The sequence below is a fragment of the Urocitellus parryii genome, chromosome 2 (assembly GCF_045843805.1).
Source record: "Urocitellus parryii isolate mUroPar1 chromosome 2, mUroPar1.hap1, whole genome shotgun sequence".
Taxonomy (NCBI): Eukaryota; Metazoa; Chordata; class Mammalia; order Rodentia; family Sciuridae; genus Urocitellus; species Urocitellus parryii.
Genome location: NC_135532.1, coordinates 216809488 through 216818454, shown reverse-complemented (window position 1 = coordinate 216818454; position 8967 = coordinate 216809488).

Genomic DNA, 8967 nt, shown 5'->3' with positions numbered 1-8967 from the left:
CCCAGTCTGTTTTATACACAGTCACAGCGCGACTGGGGGATTAGCTGTATTCCGGCTGTACTTAATTCACTGTTTCCGCTTACCAAGCACAAGTCCCATCTTAGCAATTAATTTGGCCAGATCAAATCAGGTCCTCTTTACACCTGTTCCTCGGCTTAATTAGGTTCTGGTCTCCTGGGGATAGTTGGAAGCTCCCAGGGCCATGACCTAAGACTTGGATGAGGAGAGCTCTATCAGACACCCGGCCGGGGCCCCAGCACACAGGTGACATACCTGAAACAGCCCCAGCTCTTCTGTCTAGAAATTTGTCTGGACAACTGTGGTCCCCCAAACCTGGACTGGGATAATGGTGCCCTTTTCTGTTATACACTTCCTTTCATCTGCTCCCCTTGGGAGGAGATGTTCTCAGCGGGGTTTCTTTCTGAAGTAATTGTTGGTCAGGAGTCAGTGGCTAATCCTGCCCATCTAATTAGCAGAGTCTGTTATGATTTATCAGGATAATGAGGTGGGGAACAAAGACTTTGCTTCCTCGCCCCCCCCCCTTCCAGATACATTGGCTTCTTCTCTTCCTTTTGGAAGATGACCCAACGTTAATGAGAAAGAGTCACTTATTGTTGGGGTGCAAATAGAGAGATAAATGACATCAGTAATTAAGTTGCAGGCCCTCTTGGGTACAAATGAAGCCATTTGTCAGGCAATATTATTCAATTAATTAATTCCATTAGGGCTACCACACTCCTCCAAATCCAGCCTTTCGGCTGGCAGCTCTGATAATTTGTAGGATATAAAAATAGAACGGTGAGTCAAGGCATTGTGAAACCAAAAGGAAAGCATTTCCACCACCCCAGGAAGCCTAGCTGGGAGGCTGATTTGTGAGTGTGTGAAGTGCCCAAGGCAGCCCTGAACCTCTTCCCATGGAGGTGTGAACAAATGTCCTGTCCATTCCCCAGTTCAAATCTTTAGGAAGCAAAAGGGGGTTGGTCCAGTCCATCTTGCCACAGGATCTCAGTGGTCACTGGCAAGGCCTGTCAGCTGCCCATCTGTGGTCAAGGACTCCTAGGACTTGGAGTGGAACTGAGGGGTGCCGTGAGCGGAATGGCGGCCACCTACCACGTGGCCAGTGCTCCTCTGCTTTCTTTTCTCCCTGTTGCCAATGTTAGAGGAGAATCCTGACCCGGTCCCTGCCTGGCTCCCTCTCCCTCAAGTTCCCTCGGTCTCCCTTGGTGCTGATGTGAATAGATACACCCACATTCTCTTTAATTCTCTTTCTCCATTTCGACTCCTGCCGACTTGTCTCAGAATTCTTTACTTCCTGCCCTCCGGTGGGAAATTTACCTTCCAGAAGAGGAGGAAACAGCCCAGGACCACATTTGAGAAAAGGCTTTGATCAGTCGCTAATACTCCAGGAGCATTGTGACCTGCTTTTTTCACTGAGACACAGCAGTACTTCAGCTAAATTCAAGATTAAATATACCCCTGCACGCTCGCTCATTCCTCAGAAAACAACTCACATCCCCAACAGCTGACTTCCAAAGTCCGGAACATGATGTGTTTGTAAGCAGGGTAGCTGCCTGCCTCTTTTCTCGCCTCCCAGCTAATCAAGTCATCTTTGATTTCCCAGCCCATTCTGTGGGAGAGAATGTGAATCAACAGTGAAGGTTCCAAAGCCTGCAGGCCCAGTTGAGAAGGAAAGGGACCAGGTCAGTGGTTCTCACACTCCTACCAGCTTCAGAATGGCCTAGAACTGTCAAAACAGACTGACAAAAGATCTGGGATAGGACCCCCCAAATTGGCATCTGTAGCCTCCCTCCAGGTAGAAGTGGCTTTAGAAAAAGATGGTCTTACTCAGGTAAGAACCACTGACCTATTATTCAGTACAAAGAATTCCCAGAGGTAACTAGGTACTCCGAATCCTGAGCATCCAGCCACATCCCAGCTGGTGATGCAGAGTCCCCCCTCCCTGGGATGGATCACAAGAGAAGCAGAACAGCACCCCCCACACACACACTTCTCCTCTATATTTCCCTGCAGGCAGAGACCAGGGCCTAGGCTGGAATTCACAGTTTCTTACCAGTACCTCACTTCAGCTTATTGTTAGACCTAAAAAAAAAAAAAAAAAAAAAAAAAAAAAAAAATGTGCAGGCAACCTACAAGATTGGAGTATTTATGAATGATTGTGAAGATGTTTGTTTGGTTTGGTTTTCTGGTTTTTGCTGATGTTTCACACATCCAAAGGTATTCCCCATGCTTGACAAAGCTTGGGAATCACTTACTGTTTTTATGGGAGTCTCGGATACTCATAATGCTGGACACAGGCTGGATAAGAACCTGGCCATTCTAAATGCTGTGATGCCTTGGACCATCTGGCCCAAAGCTTTCCAAATTTCTCTTTGCATCCCAGACACAGAAAATGACAACCCACCTTCAAATTCAAACCTTGATTCTGGCCTATCAGGCTCACGTCTTAGCTGCACTCTCTCAGAAGGGAGCAAACAGGGCTTTTGTAAGGGAAGGTGGATTTGGGAGAGCAATCCCAGAAAACTGGAGGAAATAAAGCCAGGGAAAAGAGAAGGCGGTGAAGGGCTCCATCTCCTCTGTGACCTTTAACAAGTTGTGAGGAAGATGCTCAGAAGTCCCAGTGTGAGGAGAGAAAAGGGAAGCATCCACCCTACACTCTCATTTCTGGGACCAGGGTTGCCTCATGGGTGTTGGACTCACATTTCCAGATAGCACATACTCCAATACCAGGAAACCGTCTCAGAGAAGCCCAGAGGAGAATGGGAGCATGTGGAGGTGACACACCTGCTCAGAGCTGGAGGTGGAAGGTGGGCCAGAGGTGAGAGATGCACACCAACGCTGTCCCATATGGTATCTTATGAAAAAGAAGAAACTGGGGGTAAATAACATTTTTTTATTTGATTGATGTAATTATAAATTTCACGTTAGCTATCATCTTTGAGTCAAAATAGTTTAAAACTTAGCCTGATGTGAGCATTAACATCAAGTTTCAGAAGTGTGTCTAACATCAAAAACCTTACAATGTGCCTACGTGCCCCATTTCTGAAACCTCTACCTTTGCCCACAAGATCTAGGAAACAGTGACTCAACAATGAATTTCATGACAACCCTTTCAAAGTCACCAGATACAGGGAGGAATTCAATAAAAGAGTTGTTTTGGCCGGGCATGGTGGGGTGTGGCTGTCAGCACAAAGACTGGGGAGGCTGAGGCAGGAGGAACCCAAGTTGGAGGCCAGACTCTCAAAAAAAAATCAAAAGAACTGGGCCAATAACATCAAAAGTTACTTTCATGACATGACATCTGAAATCCTGACCTTCTGTGTTTAAAACACCAACTGGCTGCTATTGGTATTACTTATTTGTATTACTGCTAGATTTGTATTACAACCATTTGTTTTCTATAAGTGAAAAATCAAAATAAGGCAAATAGTCACTGTACTTTCCTTCTCTGGGCTCCTAAGGTCCAAAGGTAACATTAGAGGGACAGACTGCGAGGAGAGAAAAGGCCATCTTCAGATAAAGCGGAGATGGTCATGAGGCCATGTACTCAGTTCTCCACATGAATTCCAACATCTGTGTTGCTTATGCGCCTATATTTAATAAGTGCTCCCGTGGGGATATGGACCCAAGAACAGATGGTAAGAATAAAGGCCCCGTGAAAAGGTGCGAGAAGACCGGCTGCAACCTTTGGGGCTCTGCTGGCGGATCAATTGACCAAGGCTAAGGCCGAGCATGCTCCGTGGAGCGGCCCTCCCCATCACGCGTGCGCACCTGGTATCCACTCGGGGCGCCGGGAAGCGTGGAGACAAAAGAAGAGGTACTTTCCTACCTTCCAAAAACTCTTTCTCACTGATTTTTTAAAAAATATGTAAAAGTGCAAAAACTGGTAGAATGAGCCATAGAATACATCACCCAGCTGAACCGACCAGAGTAACCTTAAATACTTTATTATTATTATTTTAATTAAAACAGGCATCATTTTTGCTCCTAAAGACAGGAGACTCCCGGGAGGATTTTCATGACCCCCTGAGGGTTTGTGACCTGCCGGCTCTGGGGTTCACTGACCTCGTTCAATCCTCTCTTTGTAGGAGGGAATGCTATCTGCTCGCATTCTCTCTGGCTATTTCTCATGCTCGCAGCGAATTAAGTGGACTCTTGTCTATGATTTCAGCCACGGTGACATATAATCCCAGTGTTAAAGGATGGAATTTTCCAAGGCCAGAAGCAGCAGAAAGCACAGAGGAAACGTTGCCCTGAGCAAAGGCTTCCCGACACAGGACCTCGGGCTGTGCCACCCAGCAGCCCGGCGTTTGCATGAGAAGAGAAAAAAAGGATCGGACAATGGAGTGATTGTTCTCTCTCCACAAGCAAATCTTCTATTTCTAACCCCGTGGTGGTGGTGGCTGGGCTGGCAACCAGCAGACTCTCCCCGAGGTCTTCCTATAGCAGCCCAGAGGAAAGGGGGGCAGCGCTGGGCGTTTTCCAAGAGACCCAGATGGGGGCGGGGGGACCCCACCACTGTAGCCACCAGCAAGTTATCTCACAAAACAAAGAGCGAGGTGAGCAGGCCAGCCACTGGGTTTGTCCCATTGGTTCATAAAGGACCCAAAGCCAGCGTCGTGGATCAGCTTTTTGCCTTTTATCCAAGGATTGCCTACTACTCTAGAAAAACAAGGGAGCCCTGCCAAGAATCTGCAGTCCCCTACATCTCAAAATAATGACTAGCCTATTCAGTGCTCCCCTCCAAGGAATTGTTGGTTCCTACACAAGAAAACCCTTTGGGGTAGGAGTAGGGAGTCCAAGAAAGGCATGTGATTATTTTTGCCACTTACTGGCCCTTGGCCCCACTTTGGAAAGAAAGGGAAATCTATTTTTGACATCAGCTGTTCAGCTTGCAAATAAAATCAGCCTGTACAGCCTATCTAATTGAAATGTTGGTTCCAAATTCTACTTTTCTAGCACTCCCAGTACACACGCACACTCTCAAGCTCCCTGTTCTATTTCTTTGCCATCTATGAGCGAGAGTATTGGGAGAGGTTAAGGAATTAATGCCCTCCCTGATTTCCAGATGACAACTTCCAACTTTTTTGAAAAAAAATAATCAACAGGAGTGATTGGGTGAAAATTTTGATTGCTTGATTCAGATAAAAGCGCTTCTGATACTGGCTGTGGCATTCAAGAGAATCGGTCCTTAAAGAGGGAATGGTGTGCTCATGAGATACGAGAGAAAATGAAATGAAAGGTGTTGTTTAAGGACAAAAGAAAGGAGTCACACAGTAGCCTTAAAATATTATAGTAGGTATTTGAGTCGTGTATGCATCCACCCTGAGACTGAACAGCAGAGATCAAGCATGAGGTCCTCGGAGGCCTTGGGAAAACTAATACAAGTCCAAGTTCTGCTGGACTTGTGAAATTTATCATAAGCAGAAAATGCATTTCATACACCTAAACCTGGCTCAGAGGCAAGTCCACATGAATCTTGGGCCAACAGTGGAGCAAAATCATGGGACACAAAGCCCATTTATACTCAAGCCTTGAATATCTCACATCATTTATTTACTACTGCACTGAATGTGGGAAATGGAATGCTTGGATGGGTGTCACCTTTGTTGTGCTCAGTGGAAGGCACACTGGGACCGAGGAATGTTTGAAACATTGAACTAAAAGTAATTGCTGGATGAAGAGGATGCTTCAGTGGCAGGTCATCCATTTGACTGGGAGCCATGGGCACACTGCCATAGCCCAGTGTTGTGAGATTATCTAGTGCACATCACTAGCCTGGGAAAAAGATCGCAATTCAAAATTTGAAGCATGATTTATACTGAATGTATATCACTTTTATACCATCATGAAGTCCAAAAAATCCTAAGGCAAGCCACGTAAGTCAAGGACCCTTTGCCTTGTAATGTCACTGGCAACCTGATCACCACATTTGCATACAGACTAGAAAATAACTTCTCATGGTGGCAACTTGCATGAAGGGAAAACCAAGAACATGCAGTTCATTGTTTTAAAGAGGAAAAATATATGTTTCTAATAGCTGCAAGACTTCGGCTTGTCTTTTAGTTAAAAAAAAAAAAAAACAAAAAACAGAAAGGTACAGTTTTACCAAAATAAGTTCCTAACATGAAAGGATGGAGTTGGTCTTGCCTTTAATTTATTTCAAAGGCAAAGAAAATTACTCTTCTTTAGAGCCTCTGATTGGTATTGTCCATCCAAAGTAAAATAAAATTACAAAACAAACCAGCTTTCCAAGCCTCCTGAGCATGCTTTACCAACCACCCACTTTGCCCAGAGGAGGTTTTGGTGGATTCCATTTATGCCACCACCTTAACTTACCTAACTATCTACCTATGTCTATGTCTAGACCATCTGTATCTCTGTCTATGTCTGTATATAGATCTGTGTGGAGGACTGAATCCAGGGGCATGCTGTCACAGAGCTACATCTCTATCCCTTTTAAATGTTTGAGACCGTGTCTCCTTAAGTTGCTCAGGCTGGCCTTGAACTCGCAATCCTCGGGCCTCCGTTTCTTGAGCAGCTATAATTACGGGCATGTGCTGTACTCTTTTCAGGCTGTTGCGTACAGAACTTCTCACCCCTTGGAGCTACCTTGACCTATCATTGTAGCCCACAAAGGACTCTTAGTAGGAGTTGAATCAGTGTTGTTGAATGACTGAATACCTTAAGGATTCATTATAAGGTTTTCATCACATCTATTGAATTACTTCAATTTATGAAAATAAGAGAGATGAGAGTGAAAGAAAATAAAAGTCACTGGTATCAAATTTCATCAGACATAGAAATAGTCATAAAATATTAATTTGTATTTGTGGTTTTTTTTTTTAATTTTTACTCTGTCATAAAATATCAAACTAAAAAGAAACCAAGTTAAGACTCCCATATGGTGGCCAACGGTGCCAGGAAGCCTGGGACTATCTGTTTTAGGACTCAAAGTGCCCCATCCTGGGAAACCCCTTGGTCCTGGGCAAACCTTGGGACAGTTGATCCCTCCTCAAGCTCTCATGACTCTGACACCAAAATCCAAATGTTGACTTAGTTGGAAATCATCCAGATTTAAGAATTTGTCACCAATGTGTGTATACGTCATGTACCTGCCCCACCATGAGGCTCCAGCTCAGCCTCCTGTTTAGTTCCTTCATTGTACTTAGAATAGCACGATCGTTCTTCTAATTATTCATTTACTGTGTCTCCTCCCGACCGCGTGAGCTCCATGTGGGCAGAAGAGTCATCCAGCTTGTTTACCACCATAGCCTCCGAACATTCCCCAGCAAGCAGGATGTTCAAGAAACATGTTCTAAGTGCAAAACACTCTCCCTAATTATAGACTCCAACAGAACCACTGCATTTCCACGGGTCCTAAGATGCATAGATTTTCCACAGCCTAACATCTCTGAAGTTGAGATTCATCTTAATCAACAGTGCCTTTCAAAAGCCATCAGCCACCAGGCATGGAGGTGCAAGTTTGTAATCCCAGCTACTGGGGAGGCTGGGTCAGGAGGGTGGCCAAGACGAGGCCACCTTGGCAATTGAGTGAGACCCTGTCTCAAAATTTAAAAGATATGAAAGGACTGGGGATGGGCTCAGTGGTAGAGCACCCCTGGGTTAAATCCCCGGTATAGAAAAAAATTAAAAATCCATCACCAACGGGCAGTCATGACATTATTGCCCTGGCGTTCCTAAGTATAGCCCCTGGGTTATAGCAATTTATAGCCATTGACGTCATCATTGCTTCAGTTGAGATATATACATTTGTGAGTTTAATGTGAGCATTGAACTGCTATTTAGAAATGTCCTCCAAAAGATTTTGCTATGATTCAGCATTGAAATGACAAGCTATTTTGTACTTGGACACAGACGCCAAGAAACAGGATGTAAATGTGGTATTAATGAAGAATGTTGTCACAGAAGGATGGTCATGAGTCCACGTTTTCTTGCAAAGAACGACCAAGTGCGTTAGGAACCTGGAAAAGGAAGGTGCCCATGAGCTGAGCAAGCTGTGTTACTTTCTGTTATTGAGACATCTGTGCATTGCCAAACTCCCCAGAAGAGAGAAAGATTAATTTAAAAGGAATCTGATGTGATTGATTCAGATGCCATTCAAGATTGTCATTAAAGTCATCCATCAGAGTCTATTGGCAGTGTTTTTTTGTTTTTTGTCTTATCAATGTATAAAATAATGGTTGGTCTTACCATCAAGGACTTCTTAGACTGGGCTTGACCTAAGGCATTAGCCCCTCCCAATCTTTTATTTAGCTCTATGAAACAGACCCCCCCAGAGACCAGAAAAGATCACTGGCACATGGCAGGGTCAGGAGAGTGTAGCAACTCATTCAGTCTGTACAACTCTTCCAGGACCTTCTGGTGATTAGTTTCTGTGGGGCCCATTTGAGGGAATCTTATTATTATCTCAGCATTGCCCGACTAACTCCTGTCCTACAGAGCTGATACATCTCAAACTCTAAACAATGACAGTTATCTACTACTTTTGGTGACAATAGGCATTTAATTATGGACTTCCAAATTTAATTGTATTCCCTACTCTGGACAGAAACTGGAGAAGTACTCAGAAACAGTGCAGGTACAGCAACACAAGGCAAAACTTGGTCAATGCCCCAAGCAGAAAAATACAGTTAAGAGAGTCATCAGAGGAAGTCCAGCTAATAATTACCAGTGGTGACTGCCTGTTAAACAAATGCACCTGTCTTTCTTTGAATCTCCCAATGCACTGTTTAATGCTTAGACCATTTGATAGTTTGTCCATTCACCAAATAATTGAGCATGTACTATGTGCCAAGCCACTCTACCTAGAGGATGAACAAAATGGACACATTTTCTACACAGCATATGTGCTACATCAGGGTTTTAACCCAGGATCCGTAGATTCTCCTCCCAAGTGGTCAATAATTAAAACTTGGGGGTCCTGAA